Below are 20,906 nucleotides of genomic sequence, written 5' to 3'. Positions count from 1 at the left end.
AAGAAGCCATCTAAGCTACTGGGATGTGTGCCAGGTTTCCTAAGAAGTGGCTAAACTGCCTTTTGCCAATGTAATGAAATGAAAAACAGACACTTGGAGAGCTGGGTGGAGCCTGGGACATGCTTGTCTTGGATTGACAGGGCTGAGGGACAGAGGGAGGGGGCATCCACCGTGAATGAGCCTGGCTCTGCAGTGCGGACTGTGTGCAAACTGCTCAGGCAGACTGAACAGTAATGTCGTTCAGTCCCTAAGCGTGTCTGACTCTTTGCGACCCCATGGACTGCAGCACACTAAGCTTCCCTGTCCTTCACCACCTCCCAGAGTTTGCTCAAACTCATGTCCACTGAGTCAATGATGCTATCTGACTATCTCATCCTCTGTCACCCACTTCTCCTTTTGCCTTCAATCTTTCCCAGCATCAGAGTTTTTTCCAGTGAGTCAGCTTTTCACATCAGGTGGCCAAAGTATTGGAGCTTCAGCATCAGTTCTTCCAGTGAATATAGAGGGTTGATTTCCTTTAGGATTCACTGATTTGATCTCCTTGGTGTACAAGGGACTCTCAAGTCTTCTCCAGCACCAACAGAGGCCTTGGTGAGAAAATAAAGGCCCAGGGCCTCTGCATCCCGGAGCTTGGAGTTTGTAAATGACTGCTGGTGTGTACAAACTGAAGGCTTTGCTAGGTCAGCCGGAAATGCCTAGTTAGGGCATGTGGGATGAGCCTGACTGAGTTGTCAAGGGATGCTTCACAGAAAGAGAAACACCGGGTCTTACAGGGTGAAAGGGAATCTGAAAGGAGAGGGCATTGCAGGCTGAGGAGATGTCCAGTACCGAGGCCTGAGAGGGTTCTGCAGGCTGCAGAGGATCCCCTCACACAAACCACCTGGAGTTGGTAAATTCAAAAAGACAGGAAGCAGAAGGGTGGTTATCAGGGTCTGAGGAGGGGGATGGGGAGTTAGTGTTTAATGGGTATAGTCGCAGTTTTGCAAGATGAACAGTTCTGTGGATTGATGGTGGTGATGGTTGCTGCTGCTGCTAAGTTGCTTCAGTCGTGTCCGACTCTGTTTGACCCCATAGACGGCAGCCCACCAGGCTCCCCGTCCCTGGGATTCTCCAGGCAAGAATACTGGAGTGGGTTGCCAGTTCCTACGCCAATGCATGAAAATGAAAAGTGAAAGTGAAGTTGCTCAGTCGTGTCTGACTCCTAGTGACCCCATGGACGGCAGCCTACCAGGTTCCTCCGTCCATGGGATGTTCCAGGCAAGAGTACTAGAGTGGGCGTCCATGGGATGTTCCAGGCAAGAGTACTAGAGTGGGTTGCCATTGCCTTCTCCAGGTGGTGGTTGTACTCCATTATAAATGTACTTAATGCCAGTGGATGAAGAGTACACCATTTAAAAATGGTTAAGATGGAATATATATATATGTGAAAAGTGAAAGTCGCCGAGTCGTGTCTGAGTTTGCAACTCCATGGACTGTAACCCACCAGGCTCCCCTGTTCATGGGATTCTCTAGGCAAGAATACTGGAATAGGTAGCCATTCCCTTCTCCAGGGGATCTTCCCAACCCAGGGGTTGAGCCCAGTCTCCTGCATTGCAGGCAGATTCTTAACTGTCTGAGTCACCAAATATATATATATATATATATATATATATATATATATATATATATATATGTAGGATATAGGATTGGGCTTCCCAGGTGGCACAGTGGTAAAGAATCCACCTGCCAATGCTGGAGACATGGGCTCAATTCCTGGTTTGGGAAGATCCTGTGGAGTAGGAAATGGCAACCTACTGCACTATTCTTGCCTGAAAAAGTCCATGGACAGAGGAGCCTGTCAGGCTTCAGTCCATGGGGTCACAAAGAGTTGGACATGATTGAGTGGCTAAGCATACACACACACACACACACATATTGGGTCAGCCAAAAAATTCATTTGGTTATGGAAAGGTTATGGAAAAACCCAAACTTTTTGGCTGACCCAATATATTATTCCCAAGCATGGAAGTTGCTTGGTCCAGGGTGTGGCACTGAGCAAGCCCTTTGGAGAGCTGTGTGTGTGTGTGGCAGGGGGGGCAGTGGAGGTTCTGTGGGGTAGGAGTGGCCTGAGATAGACTCAGGGACAGGTTATGAGCCAGGCCTTCTGTGCCAGGCCAGGGAAGGGCTCAGCAGGGTGTGCCCTGCTCTTGCATCTTGGAATGATCCTCTTGAAGCTGTGTGGAGGGATTAGAGCTGGTATCAGGGCACCAGTTAGGAGACTGTCCGGAAAATGATTCTGAAGTCCTGACTGGTAAGTCAGACAAAGCCAAGGGAGACACCAGGGTTCAACAGGGCAGCATTTTGGTGTCTATATGGATGTATGATCCTGAGAACCTCGAGAAATATGTTAAGAATGACACTCAAAGTTCTAGAGATAGGAGAAGATGTTTACACTATTTAGAGAGCCAGGGAAATGCAGAGCCCCATCCAGTGATGAAGCCCATGGGCTGTAATCTGACTTGGAATTGTAAGCAGTGGTGACATATTTCTAAGGAAGGCAGACCCCTTCTTAACTTACAGTGACCCTGCAGGGGCAGACACAGAGGGTTGAGGCGTCCTTTCAGAGTTGTTGCTCAGTTGCTAAGTCATGTTCGACTCTGATCCCCATGTAAGGTAACACTCCTGACTTCCCTATCCATCAGTATCTTCTGTAGTTTGCTCAAACTCATGTCCATTGAGACAGTAATGCCATCCAACCATCTCATTCTCTGTAGTCCCCTGCTCCTCCTGCCCTCAATCTTTCCCAGCATCAGGGTCTTTTCCAATGAGTTGGCTCTTTGCATCAGGTGGCCAAAGTATTGGAGCTTCAGCTTCAGCATCAGTCCTTCCAATGAATATTCAGGGTTGATTTCCTTTAGGATTGACTGGCTGGATCTCCTTGCTGTCCAAGGGACTTCCAAGAGTCTTCTCCAGCACCACAGTTTGAAAGCATCAGTTCTTTGGTGCTCAGCCTTCTTTATGGTCCAACTCCCACATCTTAAAAAAAATATCAAGGCCCTGCCTGGGTGTCACCCCTAGAGATTCTGACTGACTTGGTGTTGAGTGGGGCCAGGTGACATTAATATGCAGACATCAGCAATGAGAGCTGTGTAACACCTGGCTGGCTACCTGTCTCTGTCAGGGTTGAACCCCATCTGCCTGGTTTATGGCACATGCTCTGCCTTGACATCTGTTTTGTTGGCCCAAGGAGACAGGACAAAGGAGAATGCTGCTCTTGGTATGTCATTGGGTGGTGTATTTCTGGCAGGCCAGGATTTAAAAGCTTCAGGTGAAGAGTGAATTTTCTGCTGTTTCTTTCTTCTGTCTCCAGTCTATCTGGGATCTTAATGGCCCATGATGACATCATGTCCTGGCAGTCACTAGATACCCATTAGGCTTTCCCAGTGGGTGTGAGTTCCTGAGGCTAGGGGGCATTTCTGGGTGGTAGGGTTACATAGCAGCAGGCTGTGTGGAATCTTGGTCCTGCCATAGTTCTGAGCTCTTAATGTGGAGATTCACAACTTGGACTTTCTCTTCTGCTTCTGGTTTGAGATGAGGTAAGACAAGTGTATAAAGTCATTAGGAAAACTAGCAATTAGAAAGAGATCTAGTGTCTGAACTGTGGGAGAAGTTCCACGGGCAAGGGCATTGGGGAGACCAGTGCAGTCATGGAAGGTGCCACAGAGGAGGTAAGACTTGAGTTGGAAGAACTTAGCTAAAGGGGTCAATAGAAGGTACTATTTAGCAAAGGTGGGTGTAGATGTTGAAAGAAGAGATGACAAAATTATGAAAAAGATCAGCTATTAGGATCCAAGTAATGTAATGAGGGGCAAGCATGTTTCACTTTCTTCTGATGAATTCCACCCTGGGATTCTCTGGGCAGAAATGAAAACAAAAAAATTTTTTATAGTTCTCAAAAAAGAGGTCCCCAGACCAGAATCATTAGCATCACCTGCGAACTTGTTAGACCTGCACACTCTCAGGCCCCAAACTACTGAATCAAAACAAACTCTGGGGGTTAGGTCCAGTAATTTCTACCTTTCCAAGACCTCCTGAAGCTCACTTGTTTGAAGGCCACTGTCCCTCTTGCCTGGAAAATCCCATGGATGGAGGAGCCTGGTAGGCTGCAGTCCATGGGGTCACGAAGACTCGGAAACGACTTCACTTTCACTTTCACTTTCACTTTTCACTTTCATGCATTGGAGAAGGAAATGGCAACCCACTCCAGTGTTCTTGCCTAGAGAATCACAGGGACGGGGGAGCCTGGTGGGCTGCCGTCTATGGGGTTGCACAGAGTCGGACACGACTGAAGTGACTTAGCAGCAGCAGCAGCAGTCCTGCTCTGCACCCTTATCTGCTAGGTGGTCTCTGGTTATTATTTTCAGAGACAAGGGACATGTTTATTCTGGGATATGTCACAGCCCTTGCAGTGGTCTATGGTTGGGTGATTACTGACCTTTTGTCCTGTCCAAGTGATACAGAGTCAAATAGTTGACAGACTCTTGTTTTAAAAGAAATATTTTAATTTTATTGGAGTATGGTTGATTAACAGTGTTGTGCTAGTTTTAGGTGTACAGCAAAGTGATTTAGTTACACACACACACACACACACACGTATGTTCATTCTTTTTTAGATTCTTTTCTCATAGAGCTTATTACACAATATTGGGTAAAGTTCCCTATGCTATCCAGTAGGTCCTTGTTGATTATCTATCTTACGTATAGTAGTGTATGTATGTGTTCATCCCAAGTTTCTGTTCTATCCCTCCTCCCATTTTTCCCCTTTAGTAGCCATAAGTTTGTTTTCAATATCTGTAAGTCTACTTGTGTAAGTTCACTTGTATCTTTTTTAAAACTTGGATTCCATATATGAGTGATATTTGTCTTTCTCTGACTTACTTCACTCGGTATGATAATCTCTAGATCCATCCATGTTGCTGTAAATAACATTACTTTATTCTTTATTCTTTTTCATGGCTAAGTAATATTCCATTGTATTTATGTACCACATCTTCTTTATCCATTCCTCTGTTGATGGACATTTAAAGTAACAGACTCTTACTCGTGTACTTGGGCGACATTTATTGAACAGCTGCCGTTTCCTAGGTGCCACTCTATGCTCAGCCCTGGGAATGCAGAGGTGCACTAAATCAAGGTGTGTACTTCCATGAAGCTTGTGTTCTTGCTGAGGCACAATCCAATTAAGCATAAAAATATCTAGTAGTTCTAGATTTGAGGAGGAAAAATATAAGTGATGGGGAAGGGTCTTTTTTGGACTGTGATTAGAGAAGATTTATCTGAGGTGATACTCAAGCAGAAAGCTGGTTGAAATAAGGGAGAAAGCTACATGAACTTGAGGGAGATTGCCCCAGGAAGGGGGAACAGAAGTGCCGAATCCCTGAGGTCCCTGAGGTAGCAACAGAATGTTCTAAGAAGAGAATGGAAGCCAGTGCAAGGGGGAGAGAGGCAGTACTGGGAGGCAATGGCTGGATCAAGGAAGGCCTTACTGATTCTATTCAGGTGACTTGCCTGGGAGTAAGGGCAGCCTGCTGGAGGGTGTTGGTTTGCATGATGTGTGTCTCTCTGAACAAGAATCACTCTGAAGAATGGACCATTCCATAAGAGGAGAAGCAGGGAGGCAAGTTAGAAAGGCATTAGAATAATCCATGTGAGAGATCTGGTATAGAGGTAGAAGTAAAAAGTAGTTTGATTCCAGGTGTTTTGAAGGAGGGAGCAAGAGGCCAAGTGGATGGATTCCTCTGGGGTGGAGAAGGCTCAACAATGGCTTCTGAGTTTAGGTGACTGGAGCCCTCCTTTTCTCTAGTCTGAAGGCCTCTGTCCTCCTGCAGTTCCACACCCACAGGAAGGATGGTAACAACCCAGAAGGGTTCCTTTCTCTCAACTCCACATTGGCCATAAGAGGCTGCCTCATAAGCTTTTTTCCTTATAAATGTCATGATTTTCCCATAACTGAACTGTGTTCTCAAGGCTATAGCTAAGTTTCTGAGTGTCGCCCCCATCCACTCCCAATAGAATAAAAACAGCTGTGAGAACATAGAAAATCATGCTATGGATTAAACCTTGCCTAAAACCCTGTGAAGCGCAAATGGAGTCTTTTTTTGGTTTGTTGTTTTGCTTTTCTTGCAAAGTCTTAAAGTTTTTTTTTTTTTTTTAACTTTTACTTTGTATTGGGGTATAGCTGATAATCAAACAATGTTGTGACAGTTTCAGGTGAAGAGTGAAGGGACTCAGCCATACATACACATGTATCTATTCTCTCCCAAACGCCCCTCCATCCAGGCTATCACATAACATTGAGCAGTGTTTCATGTGCTATACAGTAGGTCCTTATTGGTTATCTGTTTTAAATGTAGCAGTGTATACATGTCCATCCCAAACTCCCTAACCTTCCCCCACATCCTTTCCCCAGGGGAAGCGTAACTCCCTTCTCTAGTCTGTGAGTTTCTTTCTCTTTGATAAATTTAAGTTCATTTGTATCATTTATTTTTAGGTTCCACTTATATGCAGAGTACATCATGAGAAACGCTGGACTGGAAGAAACACAAGCTGGAATCAAGATTGCCGGGAGAAATATCAATAACCTCAGATATGCAGATGACACCACCCTTATGGCAGAAAGTGAAGAGGAACTAAAAAGCCTCTTGATGAAAGTGAAAGTGGAGAGTGAAAAAGTTGGCTTAAAGCTCAACATTCAGAAAACGAAGATCATGGCATCTGGTCCCATCACTTCATGGGGAAACAGTGGAAACAGTGTCAGACTTTATTTTTTGGGGCTCCAAAACCACTGCAGATGGTGACTGCAGCCATGAAATTAAAAGACGCTTACTCCTTGGAAGGAAAGTTATGACCAACCTAGATAGCATATTCAAAAGCAGAGACATTACTTTGCCAACAAAGATTCGTCTAGTCAAGGCTATGGTTTTTCCTGTTGGTCATGTATGGATGTGAGAGTTGGACTGTGAAAACTGCTGAGAGCCGAAGAATTGATGCCTTTGAACTGTGGTGTTGGAGAAGACTCTTGAGAGTCCCTTGGACTGCAAGGAGATCCAACCAGTCCATTCTGAAGGAGATCAGCCCTGGGATTTCTTTGGAAGGAATGATGCTAAAGCTGAAACTCCAGTACTTTGGCCACCTCATGCGAAGAGTTGACTCATTGGAAAAGACTCTGATGCTGGGAGGGATTGGGGGCGGGAGGAGAAGGGGACGACAGAGGATGAGATGGCTGGATGGCATCACTGACTCAATGGACGTGAGTCTCAGTGAACTCCGGGAGTTGGTGATGGACAGGGAGGCCTGGCGTGCTGCGATTCATGGGGTCGCAAAGAGTCGGACACAACTGAGCGACTGATCTGATCTGATCTGATCTGAGGATATCAGAAACAGCAGTCTTAAAGACAAGGAAACTGAAATTCAGGGAGTGAAGCTACTAGCCTGATAATAGGTACCCCTTAAGAGAACTTCCTGCCTGCTAGGGAGCTTTGGATGGTCGTGTGTGTGTGTGTGTGTGTTTTACCACCACCAAAGAATTCTCCACACCAGCTGGGTGCCTACAATTCAACTCAATTCTGAAACTATCTACCCAGAGACAGCATCAGATGCCGCTGGTTAAGGGCTCTGTCCCACACGTCTGCCCTCACTTCAGAGGGCACAACTCCGAGTTGTTCTTTGTGCCTTTGGTTTATGGCCTCTACACCAGAGGTTCCCATGACCCCTCCCCAGGTTTGATTAATTTGCTGGAGTGGCTTATAGAACTCAGAAAAAGGCTACTGATGAGATTACTGGTTGCTGTAATCTAATTACAGTAAGCTGGTTACTGTAACTCAGGGACAGCCGCATGGGAGAGATGCATAGGGCAAGGTGTGGGCAAGGTGCACAGAGCTTCTGGCTCTGAGGGTGCCACTCTCCCAGCGCCTCCGTGTGTTCTTTCCCTGGAAGTTCTCTGCATCCCACCCTTCTGGATGTTCTTGGAGGCTTCACTACATAGCATGAGTGACTAAGTCAATGGTAACTAAACTCAATGTCCAGCCCCTCTTTCTTCCCCAGAGCTCCTGTGGCGGGACTGAAATTTCCATTCTTCTAATCACCTGGTTGGTTTCCCTTAGAAACCAGCCCCCATCCTTAGGTGCTTTCTAAATGTTATTAACATAAAAGACACATGTATGAGTCTCTTCACTTAAACTCCAGGGTTTTAGGAGCTCTGTGCCATGAGCGGGGAAGATCAAATATACAATTATAAATTACAATATCACAGGTGGCAAAATGGCTGAGCTTGGTGTAGCCCTTATAACTTCTCAGGTTGTCTTCATGCTGAGCATCCCTGTCCACACCCATCTAGTCTGAGCAGGTACCAGAGCTGCCTTGCAATGTCATCTATGAAGATGCTTTTCCCCTGTGAGTGCCTCCATCCTTTTTTTTTTTTTTTTTTTTTAAAAAAATCACATGCTCCCCATCCTGAACCCTCCTCCCTCCCAACCTCCCCATACCATCCCCCTGGGCCTTCCCAGCGCACCAGCCCCAAGCATCCAGCATCGTGCACTGAACCTGGACTGGCATCTCGTTTCATACATGACATTTCACATGTTTCAATGACATTCTCCCAAATCTTCCCACCCTCTCCCACAGAGTCCATAAGACTGTTCTATACATCAGTGTCTCTTTTGCTGTCTCGTACACAGGGTTATCGTTACCATCTTTCTAAATTCCATATACATGCGTTAGTATACTGTATTTATGTTTTTCCTTCTGGCTTACTTCACTCTGTATAATAGTCTCCAGTTTCATCCACCTCATTAGAACTGATTCAAATGTATTCTTTTTAATGGCTGAGTAATACTCCATTGTGTATATGTACCACAGCTTTCTTATCCATTCATCTGCTGATGGACATCTAGGTTGCTTCCATGTCCTGGCTATTATAAACAGTGCTGCGATGAACATTGGGGTACACGTGTCTCTTTCCCTTCTGGTTTCCTCAGTGTGTATGACCTAATTAAACTTAAAAGCTTCTGCACATCAAAGGAAACTATTAGCAAGGTGAAAAGACAGCCTTCAGAATGGGAGAAAATAATAGCAAATGAAGCAACCGACAAACAACTAATCTCAAAAATATACAAGCAACTCCTACAGCTCAACTCCAGAAAAATAAATGACCCAATCAAAAAATGGGCCAAAGATCTAAATAGACATTTCTCCAAAGAAGACATACAGATGGCTAACAAACACTTGAAAAGATGTTCAACATCACTCTTTATCAGAGAAATGCAAATCAAAACCACTATGAGGTACCATTTCACACCAGTCAGAATGGCTGCGATCCAAAAGTCTACAAATAATAAATGCTGGAGAGGGTGTGGAGAAAAGGGAACCCTCTTACACTGTTGGTGGGAATGCAAATTAGTACAGCCACTATGGAGAACAGTGTGGAGATTCCTTAAAAAACTGGAAATAGAACTGCCTTATGATCCAGCAATCCCACTGCTGGGCATACACACTGAGGAAACCAGAAGGGAAAGAGACACGAGTGCCTTCATCCTTAATCCCCCCATGTCCCTCCCCTTCAAGGGAATCAGTCCTAACTGCCAGCTGAAGGGAGCATCATCTCCCACAAGTTGGATGTGATGTCTTTTTGCTCATATCTTTTAAACAAGCTCTCCTCACATCTTCCCGTCAACAGCTTAAAGGTGCTAGTCTCCTAGGCCAGGCACAGGAAAAGTATGAAAAAGAAAACTATGAGCTTTGCTCTTCAGAGCACTCAGTTGGACAGGGTTTCTTCCCAGTGCCTCTAAGTGGTTGTTTTTCTCTTGTAGGACTTGGAGCTTCTTGGACAGAAAGGCCACATTGTCCTGAAAAGCCAGATGGGTGAATTCTCCAACCTGATGATACAGAGTCAGTGTCCTCAGAACATCTGATGCAGCCGGACCGTCTGGCCCCCAAAGTCCATGTCAGTGGCTTTATGGTCACAGGAAATGATGACTGTGGGGTTAATTCCTACAAGATTGTGTTTTGGGGGGGTTTCCCCTATGGCAGAAAGCAAGCTGGTTCCTGCCTGTTGGACGAAAAGGGTGCATGTTGACGTCACTCAAGCTCTGGCTGTCCTGTGGTCCCGCTGTCTCAGCACTGCGCTTGAGGAGGGAGAACGAGGCCTTCCAGGGGAAGTGTTATGTCTTTCAAGATCCCAGAGCAGATTCAGGGCAAAGGATTGTGAAGCCTTACGATCAGTCTCCTGTCCCTTTTCAGAGACCTTCCTCCAAACCTACTGCTAGCATCACTGGGCCATAGACTCAAGCAGAGAGGAAACTTGGTGTTTCCGGAACAATTCTCTTCATGTTCCTCAGCAAACCTGCAGACGATGACATCCTGGTCACCACATCACTAGAAGCAAGTGTGAAGGATTTTAGAAAACAGCCTCTGCTCCAGCCCCAGTGGAAACAGCCGTCTCTGATCCGAGGTGGCCAGAGAACCCAGAAAAAATAGCCTTTCCCGGCCCTCAGCCGGTGAAGCCCTTCCAGCACTGCAGTTCCTATAAGAAGCTCCCTGGCAGCCACTCACCGGGCAGTTTGGTCCTCCTCTGTAGGATGGAGAAGCCTAGAAGGCACTTCAGAGGATGGGGTCAGCCAACCACTTTCTCCTAGCCCTTCCCAGGTAGTGAAGAGCAATCCTGGAGGATGCCAGCAAATGAACAAATGCCTGTCCAGACAAGAGTCTTTCCCAGTGAAACATCATGCTTCTTATGGAATAAAGGGCAGGCGTGGCTGCTGAGGCCCAGCAGTCCTTAGAGGGCAGGCCATCTCTCTCCCTGTCATCACACAGCGTTCTCACCTTGCCAAGTCCTCTTTTCCTGTGTCCCAAGCTGAGAGCTGTCTGGCTGACTCTGGGGAATTCTTGCTGTTCCTGCAGACACCCCAACTTCTGCATCGAAGCCTTGGCTAAGTGCTGGGCTCATCTTCAGCAAGGCAGGGGTCACCTTTGCAGGTGGCTGCATCTCCGGGTGGTGAAGCGTTGTTACCACCTACTCTCTCCATGGTCTTCAAGTGACTCCCTCTGAAGCAGTCATAGCTTGTCCCTTGGATGGCCTTGACCTCACCCCTTCCAGAGCCAGGACAGACAGCCTGCCCCTGAGTGTCTCCTCATGGAACCATGGGCATCTTATAGAAAGAGACCCAATATACATTTCCTGGAGTCCAGAGGGGCTGGCCACAGAGCCACTGGAGGGCTGGGCCAGAGTGAGGGCCCAGAGTGAGGGCTGACCACAGCCCGCACCAGGTTCTTCTAGCTACCACTGCCCCTCACTGGGGTTCCTGCCCTCGCCGACCACAGAGGTTCTGGGACACCAGGGAGGCCACCTGGACCAGCTTCACGGCCAGTGTCAGGTTTACAGTTGCCTTCAGATGCCTTGAGAGTGGAAAGGTCTCAGACAGAGACTGAGTCCGGCCACACCCTAGGTCTGGGCCCATCAAGGAGAGAGCATATGGCTGCTGGCCTCACTGCTGTGTTCCCTGGGAGCTGCCATTCAAGCTTTCTGCGACTTAACACTTTCCTTCTGTAGAGCTCACTGGTTTTCCTGGCTCCCTCTCCAAGTCTGGCCAGAGCAGAGCTGGCATCTAGAAGTTTATTTTTTATTTTTTAAAAAATGTTAAGTGTTCTTTGCAGTTTTTTTTATTCCAAGTAAATTAATTTATTTTGGCTGTGTTGGGTCTTCGTTGCTACGCGTGAACTTTCTCTAGTTGCAGCGAGGGGGACTACTCATCATTGTGGTGCGCAGGCTTCTCACGTGGTGGCTTCTCTTTTTGTGGAGCATGGGCTCTAGGCACACGGGCTTTAGTAGTTACCGTATGTAGGCTCAACAGCTGGCTTCCTGAGCTCTAGAGCACAGGCTCAATCGTTGTGGTACAGGGCCTTAGTTGCTCCACAGCATGTGGAACCTTCCCAGGCCAGGGCTTGAGCCGGTGTCCCCTACATTGGCAGAAGGCTTCTTAACCACTAGACCACCAAGGAAGCCCCCATATAGAAATGTGGTAAGTGCTTCCTGGCCTGAGCCTGAGGAAGAAGTTTCTAGTGGGGCGGTGGCTGGTCCTCGCTACTTGAGGAGGAGTGGGAACTTGCTTCCCACCATCCTAGGAGAGAGAGCACAGAAGTAGCAGGACTCCTTAAAGGAAGAAGACTGGATGGCGCTCTGTGCTTTTTGCTGCTGAGATAGTTTTCTGGTTCTGTTGCATTGCAAACTGTCCCAAAACTTAGTGACTTAAAGAAATAGCCATTTTTTTCATTTCATTTTTGTGGGTCAGAAATTTAGGCAGGTCTCAGCTGAGTGATTCTTGCATTCCATGTGGGATTTACTGAAGTTTCTTGGTGGTATTTAGCTGAAACTTGGGCTGGTCTGAAGGGTGCAAGATGTCTTTACTCATAGGCATTCATAATATGAATGTTAGGGGGACAGCTGGAGGGCTAGATGCAACGTGTCCTTGTTTATATAGTCCTGAGAACTCTTTAGTCAGATTTCTACAAGGTTGCTGGATTTCCCCTGAGACCAAGAGACCAAGATAGAAGCTGAATAGTCATGAGGTAGCTTCAGGTGTCATGCCGTGTGACTTCCTCCGTGGCTCATTGATCAAGTTGGTCGCTGAAGCCAGGCAGATGCAAGGGGAGAATAATAGGACTCTATCTTTCAGTGAGTGGAGTAGCAGAGTCTTTATGGTTACCTTTAAAATTTTTTTTATTTAATTATTTGGCTGTGCTGGGTCTTAGTTGCAGCATATGGGATCCAGTTCCCTGACCAGGGATTGAACCCGGGCCCCATGCGTTGGGAATGTGGAGTCTTAGCCACTGGACCACCAGGGGAGTCCCTATGGCTACATTTAATGACTAATTTATGCATCTTGAATCTGTGGATGCATGTTTTTTTGTACATTCAAGAAAACTTGCAGCAATTTCTTCCTCAGCTGCACATGGGATCCTCCCAGACTAGGGATTGATTGAACTAGCATCCTCCACACTGCAAGGCAGACTCCCAACCACTAGACCACCAGGGAAGCCCTGTCCCACTCCTTTTTATCCTCTAGGTCTCAGCTCAGATGCCACCAACAGTTATGGTCACATTACCCTGTTCAATTCTATCAGAGCACTTATTGCTATCGGCAGTTTTCTTGTCTTTCTCACTGGAATCCAAGTGTCACAAAGGCATGTCCCCTGACTTGTTCACTTGTGTATCCCCAGGTCCCAGCAAGTTCTGGGCATATGGCTCATATCCGTTGCATGAATGCTACCTCTCCTTGGAGTATCTTTTGTAGGAACTGCAGGAAATACAGTGATAAAGATTGAAGAATAGCTTATACTTTTAGACTTTATGGAATCTTAATGAGGGAGGGCTTTGAGTAACGGGAAGTGTCTTAAAAAATGCTCTAGAAGTATTTTCTCAGTTCTAGGGGGCCTTTTTTATTTCCATTAGTAGGGATCCACTGACTTGAATGAGTACCAGTTATTCTTTCTCAAATACCTTACAGAAAAATAGATGTATTTATTCCAGCTTTTGAACCCCCTCCATCCAACTCTGCCAAGTCATTAGGTTTTAGAATCCCAGATTTAAGTTAAACTTCTTTCTCCAAAGCCCATGGGCTGAAGTTGGTGGGTTATTGGGGCTGGTGGAGCCCAGGAACCTGATTCTGCTCTAAGTGAGTGAGTGCTGGGTACCCTGGGTCCCTGGAATGTGGGGGTGTAGGCGGGAGTCCCTCCACTGGAGTGACTGTGTTATCAATGGGCAGGAAGCCTGGCAGATGCCCGACAGCCCTGTGACTTGGACATTCTGGGTCTGCCAAGTGTTCCGTAGGGTTTTTACTGCCCCATGACTCACGGGGCAAAAAGCAACTTGTTAATGTTTAAAATAAGACAGCATTATTCATTTCCCGTCAGGACCTGTATGTGAACAGTGAATGCACATCTGTAGCTAGAGGTGCTTGTTCTGGGAGGGTGTTTACGGAATTTCATTCCTGAGTTGGCTCTGCCTGGAATGAACCAGTTTCACCAAGCAGAGAGTTGTTCCTAGGGAGACCTTGAACTTAGCCACAAGACTGCACAAAACCTCAGTTTGTTCTTGATGGTATCTTCCTCCCTCCCTTCCACTGCCCTTCTCTGCCTGCTCTGGGCTCACAGGGCAGGTGGCCCTGGAACCTCTGAAGCTGGAGGGCAGTAGCTCACTGAGGGTGGTCATAGCCCGGGTTCTTGCTGCAGCTGCTGGAAGAGCTGTTGACTAAGATCTCAGGAGGAGGCCTTTCTCCTGGTTTATCAGTAACTTCTGGGCTTTTGTAATCCTAAGCATTTTCATTTCAAGGAAAGCTGTTAAGTCCAATCAGGAAAAAAAAAGGCAGGGGAAGAAGGAAAAAGAGTTAGATGGTTGTCAGCTCTTACGTCTGCCAGGTGGTGTGAGAAGGATCTAGGAAATATTGAGTGGAAACTCCATTCTTTTCAGGAATTTAATCACTGAGCTGTGTCAGTCAGAGTTCTTGTTCAGTTGCTAAGTCATGTCGGACTCTTTTGCGACCCCATGGACTGTGGCCCTCCAGGCTCCTCTGTCCAGGGGATTTCCCAGGCAAGAATACCAGAGTGCCATTCCTTCTTCAGGGGATCTTCCTGACCCAGGGATCAAACCCATGTCTCCTGCATTGGCAGGCGGATTCTTTACCACTGAGCCTCCTGGGAAGCCTATCAGAGACACGAAGTTATATTGTGGTAGCAAAACTCACCACCATCCCAGTGACTTAAAGATTTTTTTCTCTCTCAGGCTATACTGCATTCCATTTGGCAGGTGGGCTCTGCTCTCAGAAGGCCCTGGGTACCCAGCTAGTGGTCCCTGGATGCTTGCCAGTGGGGAAGAGCTCTGGAGGGACTGTCTTTGCACTGGCAGTTAAATGCTGTGACCCAGCGGTGAACTCGTTGGCTGGGAGTAGTCACATGAGCAGGCCCCAACACAGAAGAGTCAGGAAGGACAATCTGACAGTGTCTGGGTGGGAGGAAGAGCTGGAAACAGGGAGCAGTCTCAACATTAGTAACTGGAGTTGACTGAGTTGGCATGTCACACTTCAGAATGGTTCACAACACAAAGTTCTGAGGCTTTGACTCGAGATTTGTCTTAGTCATTTAGTGGGCTTGAGGGCTTGGTCACATGACCTTGTTCTGCTCTGGCCTAGAGAGCTATCACAGGGTTTATTTTCTCAAAGGCCTCTTTGTAAACAGTCAGTATGAACAGGCAGGTTTGGAGGTTGAAGAGCAGACCAGAGATCTGGTATTATAGGTGTGGCTATTTTAATGCTGTTTGGAGAATACAAACTTGGGTCACATTCACAGATGTAGAAGATGCAGATGAAAGGAGGGGATAGTATTCCTTTATTCTACTGTAGTTATACTCGGCCTGACACAGTTCTTCTGTTCTGTATCAATTTTGAAGGCAGCTTTGACTAACTTTGTCAAGCTGGGACCCAGGAAGGGTTATCAGGGGGATTCAGGAGTCTTGAAATTTATTGAAAGGGGTACCTTGGCAGCAGCTGTATTTGAAGATCTGTCAGAAGTTTTCCTTTTACTGGGTGAGGAATCTACCTCCCTGTATTGAGATGGATTGGACTGAATGATAAACAGCCTACTTATTACTATGTTACCAAAGAAAGCTGGAGGAGGGAGTTTGACCCTTCAAACAAAGGGTGGTTGTAAAAGGCAGCTTCTTGGGGCCTTTCCAACTCTGTCATGATAATTCTCTGATTCAGTTTTTTTCCTCAGAAATGAAAATAATCCTTTCCTCATGGGAAAGGGAGTGAATGCCAGTCGAAACTCCACTATATAAAATATTGCTGCTCACAAATGCTCTGCTGCTAATTCCTAGAGGATCTTGAAGTTGGTGGTAGAAACTCCATTTTACAGGTGAGGTAACTGAGGTTGAGGATGCATGTGAAGGATGCATGTATGTGAAGTCAGGCACACATACAGTCGTATAAGGTGTTTTGCTTTAAGTATAGAGTCTAGAGCCAGATAGCTTGTGTCTGAACCCTGGTTCTGCAGTTTTCTAGCTGTGTGACCTAAGGTAAGTCACTTAACCTCTCTGGTTTATCCTCTGCAAAATGGAAATGATAGCAGGTCATACGGTTGTGAGGATTAACCAACTTAATTATAGACAGCATATTGAACCTTGGCACAGAATGTGAGCTAAATAAGTTCATCTATTATTAAAATCATTATCAATGTCTGAACTAAGTTTGACACACTATAGGAATTTGGTTCACACAACTAGGAAAACAAAATTTCTCTTTCACTTTCTCCTATTACCCATGTAGATGTAACAATATTTTCTTCGTTTTCTGGAAATGGCTCTGTTCTAGCACTTCAACATAATCTAGGAAGTAAGATTTCGTCATTGGAGAGCACTAGATACATTCCAAATCCATTAATTGTGTTTAGAGACCTAAATCCTCTAAACTCATCCTGTAAGTTCAGGCCACAAAGAATTGTCTTCACTAGTCACGTCAAGAAGTTGACAAAAGCAGTCTTTCTGATCTGGACTTCAAGCTATGTGCCTCCCCAACCGTTATGAATACACAAACATTTTCAAAAGTGTATTTTAGTATCTAGTATATACATAGTACATACATTTTAAATAGGGTTAGTATACAGTCTAAGGTTTTGTTTGTCTGTCTTAACCTGAATAGCCACATGAGCCAGGGGCCATTGTCTCTGAACCCATTCCCAAGTCTAGTATAAACTCAAACATCAGTGCAAGCAATGAGGACAAGCTTTAGGTCAGTTCAGGGGGTACAATTCCCAAAGAGGCTTGTGAGATTGAAGCACTGTCAGCATGTTTTGTTGCTATGTCCCCCACCTGCCCCTCTGCTGATGTCTTAGTTTGATGGTTAAGTCAGACTGCCTGAAAGAGACTTTGAGTGGAGACACTTCCAAAGTGTTAAAATCTGTGGGGAGAGAAATTAAGCCAGAAGTAAGCTGAGGATTGAACTAAGTGGCTGTCGACCCATCAGATTTCTTGTTCTGGTGACAAGGTCAGTAGTCCCTGGTGGGAATCTCCACCCAATGGACATTCTCATTTTCTCTCTTTCTCCCCCTCCCCACTTTACTACCCCCGCCGCTACCCCCTTCTCCCCTGCTCCTGGCTTTTGGCTCTTACCCAGGTGGAGAACTTTCCACTACATCCTGACTTGCTGGTCCACCTTCTGGGTGGGATGAGGGAGCACAACTCAGGGGCACCAGTCCTGAAGGGGGGTGTCAGACTGTTTAGATGGTTAGGCTCTGATTATCTAACCAGGTGAGCCCCTCCTAGGTTTCCGGACAAAGTCTCCATTCCAGATCTGCTTTCTTAGTCCTGTTAAGTCCACCTGTGCGTTTTCATTTGTTTATGGCTGCGCTGGGTCTTCACTGCTGCATGCAGGCTTCCTCTCGCTGGGTTTCTCATTGCGGTGGCGTCTCTTGCTGTGGAGCATGCGCTCTAGAGCACGCAGGCTCAGCAGTTGTGGCACACAGGCTTAGTTGCCCATGGCATGTGGGATCTTAGTTCCCTGACCAGGGATCAAACCCACATCCCTCCCCCGTGCATTGTCAGGTGGATTCTTCACCACTGGACCACCAGGGAAGTCCCATGTGTGAGTTTAACAAAGGTTCTAGTTCTAAATATTTCTCGCTGGCTGAGACCTAATTGGCCAAGGAACTCACCCTGCATTGTTGCCAAATCTCAGCTGTTTTGGGGGAGGGACCATCCCATCCCATACTCCTTATCTCTTTTGCTGTAACAGACATCAGTGATAGTGACAACTCTGGTGCCCTTCAACCTTCACCTTCAGTTGGCGAAATTCATTCATCCTCAAAAGAGAATCTTTTTCCTCCTGTAAAAAGATCTGCCATAACTTCTGCGCCTCAGCTACCTCTTCTGTAAAATGAGAACAACAATAGTGTTTACCTCATAAGATTGTTATAAAGATTAAATGACTTCATATGAACAGTGCCTGGCACATTATACAAGTTACAAAGTGTTAGTGGTTGTAAGATATTGTTTATCAGGCTGTACATTGCCATGTACCTTCTGGAAAACAGAGTAACACACATATTAAAAGCCCAAAACAAAGGGCTCTCAAACATATCCGACTTCTACAAATCCCCCAAAGATATCACTTGTTAAACTTGTTAAACCAACATATTTCTCACAGGATTATTATAATAAAAGTTAGAAATATGAACGTTGAAATCGTATGTGTCAAAATCATGGTACCTTCTACATGACTGACTCCTGTATAGCTGCTAAAAGACTATAGCAATAGACGTGTTTTTTTGTTTTTTTTTTTTAATCTACAAATCTGTGTGCACATTAGTACACGATGAACACTCTGTGAAAAATGAATGTACATACTGGAAGGTGTGGGCCTTTGTGAGTTTTCCTTTTTCTTTCATAACTAAAGAGGAGATCTGCAGCAGAGGCTAAAGGTGGTCAAGTAAATCAAAAAATGGGAACAGAAGACTATCCTTTTCTTTTTTTACTTTTCTTCTGAAGATTTGACTTTAATGATAATTGTCACTTAGCAGTTCTTGCCTTAAACTAGTTGCCTTTCACTTTTTAATTGGGATTTTGTTAAACTGTTTTTTGTTTGTTTGTTTGTTTCACTGTGTGGCTTGTGGGATATTACTTCCCTGACCAGGAATAGAATCTGTGGCCCCTGCATTGGAAGGGTGGAGCCTTAACCAGTGGACCATGAGGGAAGTCCTGCTTCTCACTTTTATTCTTGAAGACTGTTTGGAAAAAGACAATCCTGTTAGAGATAAGCAACAGCTATCTACCTAATGCTGCAGTGCACTGGGTCTACTTTTTTTTTGGCACCATTCCCTTGTGTTCTGGGGCTGAAGGCAGCCTCCATAATCAATTGGTAGGATGTTTGAGTCTTGACCAGCTGTAATAAAGAGCAAAGGTGCTCTCACACAACCTCTACTTTGGCTTACAGCTCTTAGGAAGAAAAGACTCTCTCCACCCCCAAATGATGAAGGCAGGCTGACTGGAATGGAGAAGAACATGTTCTGGAAGTTTAGCTGTTTTATTATTCAAGATGCGTTAATGTGTGGTTATTCCAGTTGCAAAGGAAAAAGCCTAATTCATTTCTATTATAGTCCAAGTACCCAAATAAAGGGGAAAAAACCCCATCAAGTGTTATAAATCCATGTCAGTCAAGACCCTGACAAAGCTTACCCCTCACTTGTAGTAAATGGGAGACTAACCCGTTTACTAGTTATGTGTAACTAGTATACATACAACACAATGAACTGTGGCCACAACAACTGATATCACCAATGTCCCAGGTGGAGTGTGGTTAAAAACCACCTCCTGTGCTAAATTTTCATGTGAGAGAGGAACTTTCATACAGACACAAACCAAAACTTCTTACTTGATGGAAAAGACAGGAGTTTAAATAAGAAGCTGAATGAATTCAACAGCCCACAATGTAGTTTCATAACTATATTGCTTAGCCTTAGGTTCTTTAGAAGCTAACATTTATCTGCTACTGCTGCTGCTAAGTTGCTTCAGTCGTGTTTGACTCTGTGCGACCCCATAGACAGCAGCCCACCAGGCTCCCCCGTCCCTGGGATTCTCCAGGCAAGAACACTGGAGTGAGTTGCCATTTCCTTCTCCAATGCGTGAAAGTGAAAAGTGAAAGTGAAGTCACTCAGTCGTGTCCGACCCTCAGCGACCCCATGGACTGCAGCCTACCAGGCTCCTCCATCCATGGGATTTTCCAGGCAGGAGTACTGGAGTGGGGTGCCATTGCCTTCTCCACCAAGAGGTATTTAGGTTGTATTTCCTTTTTCTCCCTTCTAAAATACTCCTAGAAGAGATGCTGTGAATGGCACATACATTTTCAGGCTACACTTATGGTCTTAAAGGGCAGGTGTGCCTAATTTCTTATCTTACCAACTAAGCACCCTCATGAGGAACCTATAAGGCAGAGAAAAGGCTCTTCCTCAAAGGTTTGGATGGGTCTTTTGGCTGTTGGTGGCAGTTGGTAGTTACTGTACTTGGAGGTTAGCCATCAAGTGAACTACAAGTCCCTAGTGCTGTAGAAGAGCAAGCCTCTTCTCAGTCTTCACCAGGGAAAAGTTATGCTTGTACCCCAGCCCAAGTAAGAGTCGACTATGAATTCATGCATTTATGTCATATTTTATTGCATTCTCTGTACAGATCAGTCAGTCATAGTCCTGGGGATTCATTAGTGAACCTAAACGACTAATCTGTTTTCTTATGGACTTTACAGTCTAGCCAGAAGACAGACAAAACTAAGGAGTTTATTAGTTGATAAATTCCATGGAGAAAAATCAGAGAAAGGAGGATAAAAAGGGGCGGTGGTGTTATTAAGATCTGTGAAAGGTGGTAAGGGAAAGCCTCATTGAGAAGACATAGGAGACAGCCATGTATCTTAGCCATTGGGGTAAGAAGCTTCCAGATGGTATTGTGGCCCCAAAGCAGGGTTGTGCTTGATGTGTTCAAGGAGTAGCATGGAGACCAGCCAGAGAGGGAAGGACAGAGGAAGAGCCTTTGGAATAGTCTGGTGTGGCAAAAGGGACAAGATAGCGAGGCTAACCAGAACCATCTGTTTCTCCTGGTTTTAGATGTGAATGAGTGTAAAACTGGCCTGGAGCTGTGTGGTGACAAAGCAGAATGTGTCAACAGGGTTGGTTGACCCTTACTGAATAATATAGTATTTCATCCTGCATACCACATTTTCATTCACTGTTGAACTTCTATTTCCAGGTTCTAGCTATTATGAGTAACACAGCTGTGAACATTCATGTTCATGTCTTTGGATATGGATATCAGGTTTTTCTTGGGTAGATTTCTGGGAGTG

The 20,906-nt window shown here is 45.6% G+C and overlaps 1 long non-coding RNA gene across 1 annotated transcript in view; it reads left to right on the top strand.

Annotated features, from left to right (window-relative positions):
* LOC147363049 (uncharacterized) overlaps window positions 1–18,265 on the top strand; it is a 73,286-nt gene extending 55,021 nt beyond the window's left edge. Inside the window, exons 2-3 of the long non-coding RNA XR_015136735.1 lie at window positions 6,530–7,480; window positions 9,846–18,265. This is a non-coding gene — a long non-coding RNA (uncharacterized LOC147363049). The remainder of the gene's footprint in view (window positions 1–6,529; window positions 7,481–9,845) is intronic.
* The last annotated feature ends 2,641 nt before the right edge of the window (window positions 18,266–20,906 follow it).

The sequence above is a fragment of the Bos grunniens genome, chromosome 11 (genome assembly GCF_055505025.1).
Source record: "Bos grunniens cultivar Pamir isolate PY7600 chromosome 11, Bosgru_T2T1.0, whole genome shotgun sequence".
NCBI classification, from domain to species: Eukaryota; Metazoa; Chordata; class Mammalia; order Artiodactyla; family Bovidae; genus Bos; species Bos grunniens.
The sequence above is the reverse complement of the archived record's forward strand: the minus strand, read 5'-3'. Positions and strand labels throughout refer to the sequence as shown.